The sequence below is a fragment of the Hyla sarda genome, unplaced genomic scaffold, assembly GCF_029499605.1.
Source record: "Hyla sarda isolate aHylSar1 unplaced genomic scaffold, aHylSar1.hap1 scaffold_1263, whole genome shotgun sequence".
Taxonomy (NCBI): domain Eukaryota; kingdom Metazoa; phylum Chordata; class Amphibia; order Anura; family Hylidae; genus Hyla; species Hyla sarda.
In genome coordinates this window covers 74,298-95,254 of record NW_026607885.1, presented here as the reverse complement: position 1 = coordinate 95,254, position 20,957 = coordinate 74,298, and the positions used below count along the sequence as shown (strand labels likewise).

At 45.5% G+C, this 20,957-nt stretch overlaps 7 non-coding genes across 7 annotated transcripts; all 7 read right to left on the bottom strand.

Annotated features, from left to right (window-relative positions):
• Positions 1-1,017: 1,017 nt before the first annotated feature.
• Positions 1,018-1,208, bottom strand: LOC130304118 (U2 spliceosomal RNA). The gene has a single exon (XR_008853923.1). It is a non-coding gene; the product is annotated as a U2 spliceosomal RNA (small nuclear RNA).
• A 2,091-nt stretch (positions 1,209-3,299) lies between these two features.
• Positions 3,300-3,490, bottom strand: LOC130304117 (U2 spliceosomal RNA). The gene has a single exon (XR_008853922.1). It is a non-coding gene; the product is annotated as a U2 spliceosomal RNA (small nuclear RNA).
• A 2,084-nt stretch (positions 3,491-5,574) lies between these two features.
• On the bottom strand, positions 5,575-5,765 carry LOC130304116 (U2 spliceosomal RNA). Its single transcript, XR_008853921.1, has one exon. It is a non-coding gene; the product is annotated as a U2 spliceosomal RNA (small nuclear RNA).
• Positions 5,766-7,867: 2,102 nt separating this feature from the next.
• Positions 7,868-8,058, bottom strand: LOC130304125 (U2 spliceosomal RNA). The gene has a single exon (XR_008853930.1). It is a non-coding gene; the product is annotated as a U2 spliceosomal RNA (small nuclear RNA).
• A 2,118-nt stretch (positions 8,059-10,176) lies between these two features.
• Positions 10,177-10,367, bottom strand: LOC130304115 (U2 spliceosomal RNA). Its single transcript, XR_008853920.1, has one exon. It is a non-coding gene; the product is annotated as a U2 spliceosomal RNA (small nuclear RNA).
• A 2,092-nt stretch (positions 10,368-12,459) lies between these two features.
• On the bottom strand, positions 12,460-12,648 carry LOC130304128 (U2 spliceosomal RNA). The gene has a single exon (XR_008853932.1). It is a non-coding gene; the product is annotated as a U2 spliceosomal RNA (small nuclear RNA).
• Positions 12,649-19,821: 7,173 nt separating this feature from the next.
• Positions 19,822-20,012, bottom strand: LOC130304114 (U2 spliceosomal RNA). Its single transcript, XR_008853919.1, has one exon. It is a non-coding gene; the product is annotated as a U2 spliceosomal RNA (small nuclear RNA).
• Between the last annotated feature and the right edge of the window lie 945 nt (positions 20,013-20,957).

Below are 20,957 nucleotides of genomic sequence, written 5' to 3'. Positions count from 1 at the left end.
CCATCAGTGCAGCAATGCTTATTCAATACCGCCAGCAGATGGAGACACTGGGGGATAATTTTCTAAGGATTTATACTGATTTTTCCTGTCTGAATTTGTCGCACAGAAAGTTGCAGGCCAAATATGTGTGACATTTCTGCGACTTTAGCTTCTAGAGCATTTTTACAACATTATACATAGGTGCTGAATACATAAAAAGCGACTGTTCAGCGACAGACAAGTCGCATCGGCTGAAAGTAGGCCAGAATGTCAGTCCATGTTGGAGCAGGTTTAGATACAGTCTAAAGCATAGATCTCAAAGTCTGTGCACAGAATTTAGCAAGGGCCTCGCACCTTCTGATGCATCAGGTAGGTGCACAATAGCATAGCCTAACCCTCTGTACTTTGGTCTATATTGATGCGGGACATAGACAGCCAGCTGATGACCAATCCATTAGTGCAATGGATGGCTGGAAGCATTTGTCTTTGCCTTTGCAATACCACAGAAGCAATGCATGGTCAATGTACAGCAATGACACACCTGTGTGAACAGCCAGGAGACCCCCCCCCCCCCCATGTTATGTTACATAGTTACATAGTTAGTACGGTCGAAAAAAGACATATGTCCATCACGTTCAACCAGGGAATTAAGGGGTAGGGGTGTGGCGCGATATTGGGGAAGGGATGAGATTTTATATTTCTTCATAAGCATTAATCTTATTTTGTCAATTAGGAACATTCAGCACCCACCCGCTATCAAGGCAGCTGCCTATCATGTCATGCCCTACCTGCACAGGTGTGCTGGCTACTCAAATGATCCAATTAAGGAGGCCATTTAGTCAGCAGCAGCAGAAGTCCTGTGCCTGGACGCTCCAACAGGGGCCAGACACAAGCAGAAGCAGAAGCAGCAGAAGCAGCAGCAGCACCACCTTTTGTTTTTTGGCTGCAGCAGCAGCAAGGCCCACAGGGCTGGCTAGCTGGCTAGCCAGCAAGCAGGTAGCAATGAAAGTAGGAATCTTTCTTTTTAACCCTGTAAGGGGGTGGTGCACTGTACCCGAAGATACTGCCATATCGGGTCAATGCATAGGGCGACGGAAGCAAGCTTCGAAATCGGCCCCCGTTCTCAAAAATCCATTTAATATATGGTCCCCAGATAGGGGACGTATCAGATATTAAACTGATAAGAACAGATACTACACTTGATCTTAGCCAAAAGGCCGAGAAGCGATAACCGTGAAAGGGGCGGGCCCAACAAGGTCCCCTTCATGGGCACTATCACTGCTTGCTGTCAGGGAGGCTGCCAGACAATTTTCCATGCACACTCTGGGCTGGGGGGCAGTCAACCACCAGTACACACAGCAGAACCTAAACCCATACCATTATTGCTAAGCAGCAAGACAGGGGCCCATTGCACTCCCACGGGGCCTTTTTAAATGCAATCCATAACCCGGATTTGCCAGGAACCCTTCTTACTCCTCCTACTTGCATGTGACACTGGGCTTAGGATCTGCATAGGAAACACACACACAAGCACACACCTACCTTTGTTGCCTGCAGATGCCTCCTTGGCTGTCCCCAAACGGTATCAAACCAACACCCACGGGAAGCTGTAAGCATAGAGGACATGCCTGCACCCCATTGGACTTACCTGTGTGGGTTAAATCCGGGTTATTTGACAACCTATGGCGGTGATGGTTCTGCTCAGGCAGAGCAGTGCTGATGCTCCTCATAAAGCTGTCGCTGCTGTGAAGGTTCTAGGTGACATCACAAATCCCTTTGGTTACATACACAACAAAGCTGGGTTGTTGTTGTTTACACTCTGCAAGGCCTGTGGAAGTGAGTGACATCATAGCACTGTAGTTCTGAGGGTTCAAGATGGATGCAACAATCTCCTGTTGCTTCTATGAAGGCCGTAATAGACGACATCACCAAACAGCTCCATAGTCACATACACAGCAAAGGAGAGATGTTGTTTACACCTAGTGATGTCAGTGGTATTGAGTGACATCACAGCACAGTGCTAAGGCTCCTGGGCCTGGACACAGCAGCGGCTGCAATATCTCAACGGAGAATACGTTTATATCTATGTGTGTGTGTGCGCATATATATATATATATATATATATATATATATATATATATTTCTCCGCCGAAATCACTTTTAAACCCATTTCCACCTTTTTTTCCCTTCTCTTCCTCTTACTTTTTTTTCACGTTTTTTTACGTTTTTCTCCTTTTCGCCTCTTTTCTGGGCGTATTATTCTTCTTTTTCTTCTTTTTTTTCGTCTAATGCATACCCCATCAGTGCAGCAATGCTTATTCAATACCGCCAGCAGATGGAGACACTGGGGGATAATTTTCTAAGGATTTATACTGATTTTTCCTGTCTGAATTTGTCGCACAGAAAGTTGCAGGCCAAATATGTGTGACATTTCTGCGACTTTAGCTTCTAGAGCATTTTTACAACATTATACATAGGTGCTGAATACATAAAAAGCGACTGTTCAGCGACAGACAAGTCGCATCGGCTGAAAGTAGGCCAGAATGTCAGTCCATGTTGGAGCAGGTTTAGATACAGTCTAAAGCATAGATCTCAAAGTCTGTGCACAGAATTTAGCAAGGGCCTCGCACCTTCTGATGCATCAGGTAGGTGCACAATAGCATAGCCTAACCCTCTGTACTTTGGTCTATATTGATGCGGGACATAGACAGCCAGCTGATGACCAATCCATTAGTGCAATGGATGGCTGGAAGCATTTGTCTTTGCCTTTGCAATACCACAGAAGCAATGCATGGTCAATGTACAGCAATGACACACCTGTGTGAACAGCCAGGAGACCCCCCCCCCCCCCCCCCCCATGTTATGTTACATAGTTACATAGTTAGTACGGTCGAAAAAAGACATATGTCCATCACGTTCAACCAGGGAATTAAGGGGTAGGGGTGTGGCGCGATATTGGGGAAGGGATGAGATTTTATATTTCTTCATAAGCATTAATCTTATTTTGTCAATTAGGAACATTCAGCACCCACCCGCTATCAAGGCAGCTGCCTATCATGTCATGCCCTACCTGCACAGGTGTGCTGGCTACTCAAATGATCCAATTAAGGAGGCCATTTAGTCAGCAGCAGCAGAAGTCCTGTGCCTGGACGCTCCAACAGGGGCCAGACACAAGCAGAAGCAGAAGCAGCAGAAGCAGCAGCAGCACCACCTTTTGTTTTTTGGCTGCAGCAGCAGCAAGGCCCACAGGGCTGGCTAGCTGGCTAGCCAGCAAGCAGGTAGCAATGAAAGTAGGAATCTTTCTTTTTAACCCTGTAAGGGGGTGGTGCACTGTACCCGAAGATACTGCCATATCGGGTCAATGCATAGGGCGACGGAAGCAAGCTTCGAAATCGGCCCCCGTTCTCAAAAATCCATTTAATATATGGTCCCCAGATAGGGGACGTATCAGATATTAAACTGATAAGAACAGATACTACACTTGATCTTAGCCAAAAGGCCGAGAAGCGATAACCGTGAAAGGGGCGGGCCCAACAAGGTCCCCTTCATGGGCACTATCACTGCTTGCTGTCAGGGAGGCTGCCAGACAATTTTCCATGCACACTCTGGGCTGGGGGGCAGTCAACCACCAGTACACACAGCAGAACCTAAACCCATACCATTATTGCTAAGCAGCAAGACAGGGGCCCATTGCACTCCCACGGGGCCTTTTTAAATGCAATCCATAACCCGGATTTGCCAGGAACCCTTCTTACTCCTCCTACTTGCATGTGACACTGGGCTTAGGATCTGCATAGGAAACACACACACAAGCACACACCTACCTTTGTTGCCTGCAGATGCCTCCTTGGCTGTCCCCAAACGGTATCAAACCAACACCCACGGGAAGCTGTAAGCATAGAGGACATGCCTGCACCCCATTGGACTTACCTGTGTGGGTTAAATCCGGGTTATTTGACAACCTATGGCGGTGATGGTTCTGCTCAGGCAGAGCAGTGCTGATGCTCCTCATAAAGCTGTCGCTGCTGTGAAGGTTCTAGGTGACATCACAAATCCCTTTGGTTACATACACAACAAAGCTGGGTTGTTGTTGTTTACACTCTGCAAGGCCTGTGGAAGTGAGTGACATCATAGCACTGTAGTTCTGAGGGTTCAAGATGGATGCAACAATCTCCTGTTGCTTCTATGAAGGCCGTAATAGACGACATCACCAAACAGCTCCATAGTCACATACACAGCAAAGGAGAGATGTTGTTTACACCTAGTGATGTCAGTGGTATTGAGTGACATCACAGCACAGTGCTAAGGCTCCTGGGCCTGGACACAGCAGCGGCTGCAATATCTCAACGGAGAATACGTTTATATCTATGTGTGTGTGTGCGCATATATATATATATATATATATATATATATATATATATTTCTCCGCCGAAATCACTTTTAAACCCATTTCCACCTTTTTTTCCCTTCTCTTCCTCTTACTTTTTTTTCACGTTTTTTTACGTTTTTCTCCTTTTCGCCTCTTTTCTGGGCGTATTATTCTTCTTTTTCTTCTTTTTTTTCGTCTAATGCATACCCCATCAGTGCAGCAATGCTTATTCAATACCGCCAGCAGATGGAGACACTGGGGGATAATTTTCTAAGGATTTATACTGATTTTTCCTGTCTGAATTTGTCGCACAGAAAGTTGCAGGCCAAATATGTGTGACATTTCTGCGACTTTAGCTTCTAGAGCATTTTTACAACATTATACATAGGTGCTGAATACATAAAAAGCGACTGTTCAGCGACAGACAAGTCGCATCGGCTGAAAGTAGGCCAGAATGTCAGTCCATGTTGGAGCAGGTTTAGATACAGTCTAAAGCATAGATCTCAAAGTCTGTGCACAGAATTTAGCAAGGGCCTCGCACCTTCTGATGCATCAGGTAGGTGCACAATAGCATAGCCTAACCCTCTGTACTTTGGTCTATATTGATGCGGGACATAGACAGCCAGCTGATGACCAATCCATTAGTGCAATGGATGGCTGGAAGCATTTGTCTTTGCCTTTGCAATACCACAGAAGCAATGCATGGTCAATGTACAGCAATGACACACCTGTGTGAACAGCCAGGAGACCCCCCCCCCCCCCCATGTTATGTTACATAGTTACATAGTTAGTACGGTCGAAAAAAGACATATGTCCATCACGTTCAACCAGGGAATTAAGGGGTAGGGGTGTGGCGCGATATTGGGGAAGGGATGAGATTTTATATTTCTTCATAAGCATTAATCTTATTTTGTCAATTAGGAACATTCAGCACCCACCCGCTATCAAGGCAGCTGCCTATCATGTCATGCCCTACCTGCACAGGTGTGCTGGCTACTCAAATGATCCAATTAAGGAGGCCATTTAGTCAGCAGCAGCAGAAGTCCTGTGCCTGGACGCTCCAACAGGGGCCAGACACAAGCAGAAGCAGAAGCAGCAGAAGCAGCAGCAGCACCACCTTTTGTTTTTTGGCTGCAGCAGCAGCAAGGCCCACAGGGCTGGCTAGCTGGCTAGCCAGCAAGCAGGTAGCAATGAAAGTAGGAATCTTTCTTTTTAACCCTGTAAGGGGGTGGTGCACTGTACCCGAAGATACTGCCATATCGGGTCAATGCATAGGGCGACGGAAGCAAGCTTCGAAATCGGCCCCCGTTCTCAAAAATCCATTTAATATATGGTCCCCAGATAGGGGACGTATCAGATATTAAACTGATAAGAACAGATACTACACTTGATCTTAGCCAAAAGGCCGAGAAGCGATAACCGTGAAAGGGGCGGGCCCAACAAGGTCCCCTTCATGGGCACTATCACTGCTTGCTGTCAGGGAGGCTGCCAGACAATTTTCCATGCACACTCTGGGCTGGGGGGCAGTCAACCACCAGTACACACAGCAGAACCTAAACCCATACCATTATTGCTAAGCAGCAAGACAGGGGCCCATTGCACTCCCACGGGGCCTTTTTAAATGCAATCCATAACCCGGATTTGCCAGGAACCCTTCTTACTCCTCCTACTTGCATGTGACACTGGGCTTAGGATCTGCATAGGAAACACACACACAAGCACACACCTACCTTTGTTGCCTGCAGATGCCTCCTTGGCTGTCCCCAAACGGTATCAAACCAACACCCACGGGAAGCTGTAAGCATAGAGGACATGCCTGCACCCCATTGGACTTACCTGTGTGGGTTAAATCCGGGTTATTTGACAACCTATGGCGGTGATGGTTCTGCTCAGGCAGAGCAGTGCTGATGCTCCTCATAAAGCTGTCGCTGCTGTGAAGGTTCTAGGTGACATCACAAATCCCTTTGGTTACATACACAACAAAGCTGGGTTGTTGTTGTTTACACTCTGCAAGGCCTGTGGAAGTGAGTGACATCATAGCACTGTAGTTCTGAGGGTTCAAGATGGATGCAACAATCTCCTGTTGCTTCTATGAAGGCCGTAATAGACGACATCACCAAACAGCTCCATAGTCACATACACAGCAAAGGAGAGATGTTGTTTACACCTAGTGATGTCAGTGGTATTGAGTGACATCACAGCACAGTGCTAAGGCTCCTGGGCCTGGACACAGCAGCGGCTGCAATATCTCAACGGAGAATACGTTTATATCTATGTGTGTGTGTGCGCATATATATATATATATATATATATATATATATATATATATATATATATATTTCTCCGCCGAAATCACTTTTAAACCCATTTCCACCTTTTTTTCCCTTCTCTTCCTCTTACTTTTTTTTCACGTTTTTTTACGTTTTTCTCCTTTTCGCCTCTTTTCTGGGCGTATTATTCTTCTTTTTCTTCTTTTTTTTCGTCTAATGCATACCCCATCAGTGCAGCAATGCTTATTCAATACCGCCAGCAGATGGAGACACTGGGGGATAATTTTCTAAGGATTTATACTGATTTTTCCTGTCTGAATTTGTCGCACAGAAAGTTGCAGGCCAAATATGTGTGACATTTCTGCGACTTTAGCTTCTAGAGCATTTTTACAACATTATACATAGGTGCTGAATACATAAAAAGCGACTGTTCAGCGACAGACAAGTCGCATCGGCTGAAAGTAGGCCAGAATGTCAGTCCATGTTGGAGCAGGTTTAGATACAGTCTAAAGCATAGATCTCAAAGTCTGTGCACAGAATTTAGCAAGGGCCTCGCACCTTCTGATGCATCAGGTAGGTGCACAATAGCATAGCCTAACCCTCTGTACTTTGGTCTATATTGATGCGGGACATAGACAGCCAGCTGATGACCAATCCATTAGTGCAATGGATGGCTGGAAGCATTTGTCTTTGCCTTTGCAATACCACAGAAGCAATGCATGGTCAATGTACAGCAATGACACACCTGTGTGAACAGCCGGGAGACCCCCCCCCCCCCCCCCCCCCATGTTATGTTACATAGTTACATAGTTAGTACGGTCGAAAAAAGACATATGTCCATCACGTTCAACCAGGGAATTAAGGGGTAGGGGTGTGGCGCGATATTGGGGAAGGGATGAGATTTTATATTTCTTCATAAGCATTAATCTTATTTTGTCAATTAGGAACATTCAGCACCCACCCGCTATCAAGGCAGCTGCCTATCATGTCATGCCCTACCTGCACAGGTGTGCTGGCTACTCAAATGATCCAATTAAGGAGGCCATTTAGTCAGCAGCAGCAGAAGTCCTGTGCCTGGACGCTCCAACAGGGGCCAGACACAAGCAGAAGCAGAAGCAGCAGAAGCAGCAGCAGCACCACCTTTTGTTTTTTGGCTGCAGCAGCAGCAAGGCCCACAGGGCTGGCTAGCTGGCTAGCCAGCAAGCAGGTAGCAATGAAAGTAGGAATCTTTCTTTTTAACCCTGTAAGGGGGTGGTGCACTGTACCCGAAGATACTGCCATATCGGGTCAATGCATAGGGCGACGGAAGCAAGCTTCGAAATCGGCCCCCGTTCTCAAAAATCCATTTAATATATGGTCCCCAGATAGGGGACGTATCAGATATTAAACTGATAAGAACAGATACTACACTTGATCTTAGCCGAAAGGCCGAGAAGCGATAACCGTGAAAGGGGCGGGCCCAACAAGGTCCCCTTCATGGGCACTATCACTGCTTGCTGTCAGGGAGGCTGCCAGACAATTTTCCATGCACACTCTGGGCTGGGGGGCAGTCAACCACCAGTACACACAGCAGAACCTAAACCCATACCATTATTGCTAAGCAGCAAGACAGGGGCCCATTGCACTCCCACGGGGCCTTTTTAAATGCAATCCATAACCCGGATTTGCCAGGAACCCTTCTTACTCCTCCTACTTGCATGTGACACTGGGCTTAGGATCTGCATAGGAAACACACACACAAGCACACACCTACCTTTGTTGCCTGCAGATGCCTCCTTGGCTGTCCCCAAACGGTATCAAACCAACACCCACGGGAAGCTGTAAGCATAGAGGACATGCCTGCACCCCATTGGACTTACCTGTGTGGGTTAAATCCGGGTTATTTGACAACCTATGGCGGTGATGGTTCTGCTCAGGCAGAGCAGTGCTGATGCTCCTCATAAAGCTGTCGCTGCTGTGAAGGTTCTAGGTGACATCACAAATCCCTTTGGTTACATACACAACAAAGCTGGGTTGTTGTTGTTTACACTCTGCAAGGCCTGTGGAAGTGAGTGACATCATAGCACTGTAGTTCTGAGGGTTCAAGATGGATGCAACAATCTCCTGTTGCTTCTATGAAGTCCGTAATAGACGACATCACCAAACAGCTCCATAGTCACATACACAGCAAAGGAGAGATGTTGTTTACACCTAGTGATGTCAGTGGTATTGAGTGACATCACAGCACAGTGCTAAGGCTCCTGGGCCTGGACACAGCAGCGGCTGCAATATCTCAACGGAGAATACGTTTATATCTATGTGTGTGTGTGCGCATATATATATATATATATATATATATATATATATATATATATATATATATATATATATATATATTTCTCCGCCGAAATCACTTTTAAACCCATTTCCACCTTTTTTTCCCTTCTCTTCCTCTTACTTTTTTTTCACGTTTTTTTACGTTTTTCTCCTTTTCGCCTCTTTTCTGGGCGTATTATTCTTCTTTTTCTTCTTTTTTTTCGTCTAATGCATACCCCATCAGTGCAGCAATGCTTATTCAATACCGCCAGCAGATGGAGACACTGGGGGATAATTTTCTAAGGATTTATACTGATTTTTCCTGTCTGAATTTGTCGCACAGAAAGTTGCAGGCCAAATATGTGTGACATTTCTGCGACTTTAGCTTCTAGAGCATTTTTACAACATTATACATAGGTGCTGAATACATAAAAAGCGACTGTTCAGCGACAGACAAGTCGCATCGGCTGAAAGTAGGCCAGAATGTCAGTCCATGTTGGAGCAGGTTTAGATACAGTCTAAAGCATAGATCTCAAAGTCTGTGCACAGAATTTAGCAAGGGCCTCGCACCTTCTGATGCATCAGGTAGGTGCACAATAGCATAGCCTAACCCTCTGTACTTTGGTCTATATTGATGCGGGACATAGACAGCCAGCTGATGACCAATCCATTAGTGCAATGGATGGCTGGAAGCATTTGTCTTTGCCTTTGCAATACCACAGAAGCAATGCATGGTCAATGTACAGCAATGACACACCTGTGTGAACAGCCAGGAGACCCCCCCCCCCCCCCCCCCCATGTTATGTTACATAGTTACATAGTTAGTACGGTCGAAAAAAGACATATGTCCATCACGTTCAACCAGGGAATTAAGGGGTAGGGGTGTGGCGCGATATTGGGGAAGGGATGAGATTTTATATTTCTTCATAAGCATTAATCTTATTTTGTCAATTAGGAACATTCAGCACCCACCCGCTATCAAGGCAGCTGCCTATCATGTCATGCCCTACCTGCACAGGTGTGCTGGCTACTCAAATGATCCAATTAAGGAGGCCATTTAGTCAGCAGCAGCAGAAGTCCTGTGCCTGGACGCTCCAACAGGGGCCAGACACAAGCAGAAGCAGAAGCAGCAGAAGCAGCAGCAGCAGCACCACCTTTTGTTTTTTGGCTGCAGTAGCAGCAAGGCCCACAGGGCTGGCTAGCTGGCTAGCCAGCAAGCAGGTAGCAATGAAAGTAGGAATCTTTCTTTTTAACCCTGTAAGGGGGTGGTGCACTGTACCCGAAGATACTGCCATATCGGGTCAATGCATAGGGCGACGGAAGCAAGCTTCGAAATCGGCCCCCGTTCTCAAAAATCCATTTAATATATGGTCCCCAGATAGGGGACGTATCAGATATTAAACTGATAAGAACAGATACTACACTTGATCTTAGCCAAAAGGCCGAGAAGCGATAACCGTGAAAGGGGCGGGCCCAACAAGGTCCCCTTCATGGGCACTATCACTGCTTGCTGTCAGGGAGGCTGCCAGACAATTTTCCATGCACACTCTGGGCTGGGGGGCAGTCAACCACCAGTACACACAGCAGAACCTAAACCCATACCATTATTGCTAAGCAGCAAGACAGGGGCCCATTGCACTCCCACGGGGCCTTTTTAAATGCAATCCATAACCCGGATTTGCCAGGAACCCTTCTTACTCCTCCTACTTGCATGTGACACTGGGCTTAGGATCTGCATAGGAAACACACACACAAGCACACACCTACCTTTGTTGCCTGCAGATGCCTCCTTGGCTGTCCCCAAACGGTATCAAACCAACACCCACGGGAAGCTGTAAGCATAGAGGACATGCCTGCACCCCATTGGACTTACCTGTGTGGGTTAAATCCGGGTTATTTGACAACCTATGGCGGTGATGGTTCTGCTCAGGCAGAGCAGTGCTGATGCTCCTCATAAAGCTGTCGCTGCTGTGAAGGTTCTAGGTGACATCACAAATCCCTTTGGTTACATACACAACAAAGCTGGGTTGTTGTTGTTTACACTCTGCAAGGCCTGTGGAAGTGAGTGACATCATAGCACTGTAGTTCTGAGGGTTCAAGATGGATGCAACAATCTCCTGTTGCTTCTATGAAGGCCGTAATAGACGACATCACCAAACAGCTCCATAGTCACATACACAGCAAAGGAGAGATGTTGTTTACACCTAGTGATGTCAGTGGTATTGAGTGACATCACAGCACAGTGCTAAGGCTCCTGGGCCTGGACACAGCAGCGGCTGCAATATCTCAACGGAGAATACGTTTATATCTATGTGTGTGTGTGCGCATATATATATATATATATATATATATATATATATATATATATTTCTCCGCCGAAATCACTTTTAAACCCATTTCCACCTTTTTTTCCCTTCTCTTCCTCTTACTTTTTTTTCACGTTTTTTTACGTTTTTCTCCTTTTCGCCTCTTTTCTGGGCGTATTATTCTTCTTTTTCTTCTTTTTTTTCGTCTAATGCATACCCCATCAGTGCAGCAATGCTTATTCAATACCGCCAGCAGATGGAGACACTGGGGGATAATTTTCTAAGGATTTATACTGATTTTTCCTGTCTGAATTTGTCGCACAGAAAGTTGCAGGCCAAATATGTGTGACATTTCTGCGACTTTAGCTTCTAGAGCATTTTTACAACATTATACATAGGTGCTGAATACATAAAAAGCGACTGTTCAGCGACAGACAAGTCGCATCGGCTGAAAGTAGGCCAGAATGTCAGTCCATGTTGGAGCAGGTTTAGATACAGTCTAAAGCATAGATCTCAAAGTCTGTGCACAGAATTTAGCAAGGGCCTCGCACCTTCTGATGCATCAGGTAGGTGCACAATAGCATAGCCTAACCCTCTGTACTTTGGTCTATATTGATGCGGGACATAGACAGCCAGCTGATGACCAATCCATTAGTGCAATGGATGGCTGGAAGCATTTGTCTTTGCCTTTGCAATACCACAGAAGCAATGCATGGTCAATGTACAGCAATGACACACCTGTGTGAACAGCCGGGAGACCCCCCCCCCCCCCCCATGTTATGTTACATAGTTACATAGTTAGTACGGTCGAAAAAAGACATATGTCCATCACGTTCAACCAGGGAATTAAGGGGTAGGGGTGTGGCGCGATATTGGGGAAGGGATGAGATTTTATATTTCTTCATAAGCATTAATCTTATTTTGTCAATTAGGAACATTCAGCACCCACCCGCTATCAAGGCAGCTGCCTATCATGTCATGCCCTACCTGCACAGGTGTGCTGGCTACTCAAATGATCCAATTAAGGAGGCCATTTAGTCAGCAGCAGCAGAAGTCCTGTGCCTGGACGCTCCAACAGGGGCCAGACACAAGCAGAAGCAGAAGCAGCAGAAGCAGCAGAAGCAGCACCACCTTTTGTTTTTTGGCTGCAGCAGCAGCAAGGCCCACAGGGCTGGCTAGCTGGCTAGCCAGCAAGCAGGTAGCAATGAAAGTAGGAATCTTTCTTTTTAACCCTGTAAGGGGGTGGTGCACTGTACCCGAAGATACTGCCATATCGGGTCAATGCATAGGGCGACGGAAGCAAGCTTCGAAATCGGCCCCCGTTCTCAAAAATCCATTTAATATATGGTCCCCAGATAGGGGACGTATCAGATATTAAACTGATAAGAACAGATTTTTTTTTTTTTTTTTTTTTTTATTGAAAAGGAAATATACAATACATAACCAAGTAAATCATTCAAAAAATTACATATTCATCTGAAAACACATGAATAACACATATTTGACATATACAATATATACAGGAAGCATGTCTTTACATGTACATATAACAAAAAGCTTTCCCTTCATGACTTTCCCTCAGAAAAAATAAATTGCAGCGGATTCTGTCCCTCCAACTGTCCCTTCATATCAGGATATAATCTGTAAGAAAAGAAAAAGAAAGACAAATAAGAATACAATCATAACCAGTACTTCCATTTTTTGTGTTTCCAGATCCCCTCTGCATCATCAGAACCATAGTTTTTCCTATCACATAATACGTAAAGGTAAATTTTACCACGGATCATGCCCAGACATTCCTTCACACTTACTTCAGTTTGATTGAAAATCCTAATATTCCTTACATCCCACAGAACCTCTTTTACACAATTTACTATGAACCATAACACTCTTGCCTTCTCTCTCTCCACTGCACACAAACCAAACATCATCATATTAAAGGATAAGATTTCAATTCCAGTAAGATTTTTAATTAGACCAGACATTTTTCTCCACACAGACTTCGCATAACCACACTCCCAAAACACATGTACATAATTCTCACATCCACCGCAACCATCCCTGGGACACACTTCACTGTCTACCAATCTCCTTCTCCTCTGAAATTCCCTTGTTGGCAGACACCCATGAGCTAACATCCAAGACAAGTCCTTTTGTTTATTTGTCAGTTCCTTGTGACTGACATTTTTCCACACTACCTTACAATCCTTCTCAGACAGACCTCCCACACATTCCACTGTTTCTCTCTGCTCCAACACTTTCATCACCTTCTTACTATCATTCCATTCAGTCACACATTCCAGATTATTTTTCCTGACACACCGCCCTATTCTCTGATAGAACCAAGGAACCTCAAAACTTACAGGTACCCTTAAGTCCCTTTCCATTAGCTTATATTTCAACAACACATTACCAGCCAAATACCTTACCATGCACCCAAACACACATTCCTTCTTACTTACAGCGAGACAAAAACTGACATACTTCACAGCCAGGAACACTTCCACATTCATCATTCCTTTCCCACCATGCATTCTGCTTTTCACCACCTTCCCACGACTCAATTTCTCCATCCTTGAATTCCATAAGAAAACAAAGATCTGCCTGATAATTCTTGCCAGACACCTATCCGGTGGAGGAAACACATAATTAACATAAAGCAAAATAGGAATTATAACAGCTTTAATAACCAGAATCCTTCCCTCAATCGATAAAGTCCTTAAAGACCAGAAGTTTATTTTATTCCCCACCCTCCCCAAAACCCTCTCCCAACTTTCTTTCCCATACAAATCATTATCAAACACCACCCCAAGCACTTCCACACCCCCCTCTCTCACAGGCCACTCGCACAACCCACTCTCTCCCCACCCCTCAAAAAATTTACAACCACTCTTCCCAACATTAAGCTTAAACCCACTCATTAAACAGAAACACTCAATCAATAACTTAGCACGCCTTACCCCTGCCATTGACTTACATACAACAGTAACATCATCCATGTAACCAATCACTCGCATATCCTTCCCATGACTACCAGGTATTTCTATACCCCGCATCACCTTATCTCTCCTAATCATCCCCAACAAAGGCTCAATCATACAAATAAAAAGAATTGGCGACAGGGGACACCCCTGCCGCACTCCAGATTTTATACTCACTTCCCTACTCAGAAAACCATTGACCTGAATCTTACTATAAATGTCCCTATACAAACATTCAATCCACTTCACCATTCTGTCCGGCACATTCATCCTCCTCAAAACCCTAAACAATAAATCATGCACCACCCTATCATACGCTTTTTCAAAATCCACCGTAACAACAGCCACACCTTGCTTCCTAGTTTTACAGTCCCACAATACATCCCTCAGACCTAACAGACATTCAGAAATCCTACGATCAGGCACTGTACACATTTGCTCCTCACCTACCATACAATCAATCACATCCTTTAACCTATTCGCAATAACTTTAGCAATAATTTTGTAATCACAATTCAAGAGCGCTATAGGCCTCCAATTTTTAAGATCCCTCTTATCCCCTTTTTTAAACAATAACACAGTCACACTCTCACTCATACTTTTAGATAACTTCCCTCTCCTAAGTACTTCCTTACACACCTCCCATACATAATCCCCTAACATATCCCAAAACACAAGATAAAATTCCACAGGCAAACCATCACTCCCTGCCACCTTTCCTTTCTTCATCCCATTCACAGCATCCTCCACCTCACTCTTCCTCACATCCTCTTCCATAAAGAACCCATCAATTTCATCCAAACGCTTATCCACATATCCCAAACATTCCTCCTCTAGAGTCACGTCCCGCTCCTTCTCCGTGAATAAATCAGAATAAAACTTCCACACTTCCTCTAACACCTCATCCTTACCAAAGACCTCTACCCCATCATTCGTAAAAACACTCATCATCTCAGTTTTTTTACTGAATGCCTTTTTAAAGAAAAATTTGCTACATTTCTCATCCTTCTCTTTCACTTCAACCCTAGCCTGTGCAATAATCTTCCTTCCATTCCTCTCCAGACACTCATTCACACTTCCACGAGCTTCCTCAATCTCCTTCTCAACACTCATCCCCAAACGCCTCAATTCATACAAATACTCTAACCTTCTTTGCCATCTCTCATACTCTTCTCTATCTTTCCTCCCTTTCTCACACCCTTTTTTAATAAAAAACCTTTTAGTCTCTAACTTCACCCACTCCCACCACTCAACCACACTATAAAATGCATCCTTCCTCAACACCCATCCATCAAAACGCTCCCTATATTCTTGTAATACACATTCATTATCCAATAAAGACACATTCAACTTCCAAACACCCTTTCCATACTCACTTAGACCACCACCTTTTACCACACACTCAATCCAGGCATGATCCGTGAACGGTAACCTCCTCCGTCTGAAATTAGAAACAGACATTAGTTTTGAGACAAAAATGAAATCAATACGCGAACTTGTATTGTTAGAAAAATATGTATAACCGATAGTACCATCATTATGGGCAACAAAGGAATCCTTTAACCCAAATAAATTTACAATCTCTTTAAGCTGCTTACTAGTACTGTCTAAACCAGACCCACCACCCACCGTAGTACTACTCCTATCCCCCTCTGTTATTATACAATTGAAATCCCCTATAAGGAACACATCATCCCTCCCACTCAAAAAGAAATATAATTTCTCAAACACCTCCCCTCTTTCCTTCCTCCCAGTTGGAGCATAAACATTAATTACTTTATATGTGAAACCCCTGAAAATAAAATGCACTAATAATACCCTACCCGGAACAATATGGACAACTTTTTTAACAACAAACTCTACTTTTGAACAAAATCCCCACCCCCGAATTACGTTCCATTGAACCAGACCATACCGATTGCCCATAAGGCCAGGAGATATTTGGCTCCCCATCCAAGCAGCACTCCTGGAGACCTAGAACATCAAAAGAATATCTAGAAAGTAAATCAAAAATGGCGGATCTCCTTTCTAAAGATCTAATACTGCGGACATTTAGAGAACCAAAACTCATTCAAACATTTGAAGGAAAAAAAGGAAATACAAAATCAAGCATTATCAAAAGGAGGCCTAGCCTTTCCCCGACCTCTACCCTTATTTTTTGCCTCCCCTTCCTTAAACTTAAGAGTCTTTGTCAATTTTTTGACTGAACATTCCTCCAAATAACCTGTGCCCAGGGAGGATAAAGAGGAGTCAGAATCAATCTGACATGACGACCCTCCACCTGCCTCCTCCCTTCCCGGGCTAGGAAAGTCCTCAATCCTTTGACTCTGAGGAGTCGGACAGTCATCCTCCGATTCTTCCACCGGCATCTTTCTCTTCAAGGATTCTTTGTCCACAGTCATCTCCTCTGGCGGATCAGAGGCCTCCGAAACAGATGCCCCCGAAACAGACTCCGCCTTCTCCCCCTCTGCCACCAAAGCATCCGGAACAGACCTAGAAATGGAAGGAAAAACAGGGGCAGACTCTGCTTCACTGGTCAGCACGCTAACCTCTGCATCGCCTGCCCTGGCAGCATTGGAGTCCTCAGGAACTGTCCCACCTCGAAGAGCCATTGCATATGATCGGGGTGCCCCGGACTGGTAAGTGGGGCAACTCCTAGCCAGGTGATCCGAAGAACCACAGAAATGACACTTGCGTTTCTCGGGACAGTCTGCAGTGCGGTGATCAGGCTTGTGGCAGTTCCTGCAAACCTGCCCGGTTGTACAGTTCTCTCTGGTATGACCAAAGCAAAAACAGTCCCGGCAAAAACTTGGCATCCCCGGGTAGTGCAGAAACCCCCTGTTGTTCCCTATCGCAAAGTTCTGCGGGGGGTGACAAAAACCTTCAGCACCACCCTCGGGGGCAGGCCTAAACTCCACCCAAAAACGTCTCATGCCTGTGAAAGTCCCCAGGATGTTATTTTTCCTCTCCGCACCAGAAACAGACACACAATACCTTCTTAGAAAGGTCTGGATCTCCTCATCCCGCACAAAAGGGTTGTACATATGCACTACCACTGGAACTTTCTTAGGCCGAGCCTCGCAGGAAATGAATCGGATCCCTTGTAGGTCAGGGTGAGAAGCATTCTCCTTACTCCGGTAGAGACAGGTACGGAGATCATCCAGGTTGTAGAAGGTCACGTCAAAGAATCCTTGGCTGGGAAAGACCTGGACACAGAAGATGGAAGCATGCGGCATCCTCAGCACTCCTTCCACGACCTTCTGCTGGACATGCAAAATCCCGTAGGCACTCCTCTTTTCCTCCTCGATAAACAGCCGTACTGTATTAGGAGCGTTCGGCGCATTAGCCATCCTCTCCGGCAGACCCGTCCTCCGATGATCACCTTCCCGTTATCCTGGGACTAAGCCCTCTCCCCAATAGCAGCAGGTGGGTGAAGCCCAGGCAATAAACCTGGGCGATCCCACAAGGCCGAGGAGAGGGGTACCCGAATACCTTAGGGCAAGACACTTGATCTTAGCCAAAAGGCCGAGAAGCGATAACCGTGAAAGGGGCGGGCCCAACAAGGTCCCCTTCATGGGCACTATCACTGCTTGCTGTCAGGGAGGCTGCCAGACAATTTTCCATGCACACTCTGGGCTGGGGGGCAGTCAACCACCAGTACACACAGCAGAACCTAAACCCATACCATTATTGCTAAGCAGCAAGACAGGGGCCCATTGCACTCCCACGGGGCCTTTTTAAATGCAATCCATAACCCGGATTTGCCAGGAACCCTTCTTACTCCTCCTACTTGCATGTGACACTGGGCTTAGGATCTGCATAGGAAACACACACACAAGCACACACCTACCTTTGTTGCCTGCAGATGCCTCCTTGGCTGTCCCCAAACGGTATCCCCACGGGAAGCTGTAAGCATAGAGGACATGCCTGCACCCCATTGGACTTACCTGTGTGGGTTAAATCCGGGTTATTTGACAACCTATGGCGGTGATGGTTCTGCTCAGGCAGAGCAGTGCTGATGCTCCTCATAAAGCTGTCGCTGCTGTGAAGGTTCTAGGTGACATCACAAATCCCTTTGGTTACATACACAACAAAGCTGGGTTGTTGTTGTTTACACTCTGCAAGGCCTGTGGAAGTGAGTGACATCATAGCACTGTAGTTCTGAGGGTTCAAGATGGATGCAACAATCTCCTGTTGCTTCTATGAAGGCCGTAATAGACGACATCACCAAACAGCTCCATAGTCACATACACAGCAAAGGAGAGATGTTGTTTACACCTAGTGATGTCAGTGGTATTGAGTGACATCACAGCACAGTGCTAAGGCTCCTGGGCCTGGACACAGCAGCGGCTGCAATATCTCAACGGAGAATACGTTTATATCTATGTGTGTGTGTGCGCATATATATATATATATATATATATATATATATATATATATATATATATTTCTCCGCCGAAATCACTTTTAAACCCATTTCCACCTTTTTTTCCCTTCTCTTCCTCTTACTTTTTTTTCACGTTTTTTTACGTTTTTCTCCTTTTCGCCTCTTTTCTGGGCGTATTATTCTTCTTTTTCTTCTTTTTTTTCGTCTAATGCATACCCCATCAGTGCAGCAATGCTTATTCAATACCGCCAGCAGATGGAGACACTGGGGGATAATTTTCTAAGGATTTATACTGATTTTTCCTGTCTGAATTTGTCGCACAGAAAGTTGCAGGCCAAATATGTGTGACATTTCTGCGACTTTAGCTTCTAGAGCATTTTTACAACATTATACATAGGTGCTGAATACATAAAAAGCGACTGTTCAGCGACAGACAAGTCGCATCGGCTGAAAGTAGGCCAGAATGTCAGTCCATGTTGGAGCAGGTTTAGATACAGTCTAAAGCATAGATCTCAAAGTCTGTGCACAGAATTTAGCAAGGGCCTCGCACCTTCTGATGCATCAGGTAGGTGCACAATAGCATAGCCTAACCCTCTGTACTTTGGTCTATATTGATGCGGGACATAGACAGCCAGCTGATGACCAATCCATTAGTGCAATGGATGGCTGGAAGCATTTGTCTTTGCCTTTGCAATACCACAGAAGCAATGCATGGTCAATGTACAGCAATGACACACCTGTGTGAACAGCCAGGAGACCCCCCCCCCCCCCATGTTATGTTACATAGTTACATAGTTAGTACGGTCGAAAAAAGACATATGTCCATCACGTTCAACCAGGGAATTAAGGGGTAGGGGTGTGGCGCGATATTGGGGAAGGGATGAGATTTTATATTTCTTCATAAGCATTAATCTTATTTTGTCAATTAGGAACATTCAGCACCCACCCGCTATCAAGGCAGCTGCCTATCATGTCATGCCCTACCTGCACAGGTGTGCTGGCTACTCAAATGATCCAATTAAGGAGGCCATTTAGTCAGCAGCAGCAGAAGTCCTGTGCCTGGACGCTCCAACAGGGGCCAGACACAAGCAGAAGCAGAAGCAGCAGAAGCAGCAGCAGCACCACCTTTTGTTTTTTGGCTGCAGCAGCAGCAAGGCCCACAGGGCTGGCTAGCTGGCTAGCCAGCAAGCAGGTAGCAATGAAAGTAGGAATCTTTCTTTTTAACCCTGTAAGGGGGTGGTGCACTGTACCCGAAGATACTGCCATATCGGGTCAATGCATAGGGCGACGGAAGCAAGCTTCGAAATCGGCCCCCGTTCTCAAAAATCCATTTAATATATGGTCCCCAGATAGGGGACGTATCAGATATTAAACTGATAAGAACAGATACTACACTTGATCTTAGCCAAAAGGCCGAGAAGCGATAACCGTGAAAGGGGCGGGCCCAACAAGGTCCCCTTCATGGGCACTATCACTGCTTGCTGTCAGGGAGGCTGCCAGACAATTTTCCATGCACACTCTGGGCTGGGGGGCAGTCAACCACCAGTACACACAGCAGAACCTAAACCCATACCATTATTGCTAAGCAGCAAGACAGGGGCCCATTGCACTCCCACGGGGCCTTTTTAAATGCAATCCATAACCCGGATTTGCCAGGAACCCTTCTTACTCCTCCTACTTGCATGTGACACTGGGCTTAGGATCTGCATAGGAAACACACACACAAGCACACACCTACCTTTGTTGCCTGCAGATGCCTCCTTGGCTGTCCCCAAACGGTATCAAACCAACACCCACGGGAAGCTGTAAGCATAGAGGACATGCCTGCACCCCATTGGACTTACCTGTGTGGGTTAAATCCGGGTTATTTGACAACCTATGGCGGTGATGGTTCTGCTCAGGCAGAGCAGTGCTGATGCTCCTCATAAAGCTGTCGCTGCTGTGAAGGTTCTAGGTGACATCACAAATCCCTTTGGTTACATACACAACAAAGCTGGGTTGTTGTTGTTTACACTCTGCAAGGCCTGTGGAAGTGAGTGACATCATAGCACTGTAGTTCTGAGGGTTCAAGATGGATGCAACAATCTCCTGTTGCTTCTATGAAGGCCGTAATAGACGACATCACCAAACAGCTCCATAGTCACATACACAGCAAAGGAGAGATGTTGTTTACACCTAGTGATGTCAGTGGTATTGAGTGACATCACAGCACAGTGCTAAGGCTCCTGGGCCTGGACACAGCAGCGGCTGCAATATCTCAACGGAGAATACGTTTATATCTATGTGTGTGTGTGCGCATATATATATATATATATATATATATATATATATATATATATATATTTCTCCGCCGAAATCACTTTTAAACCC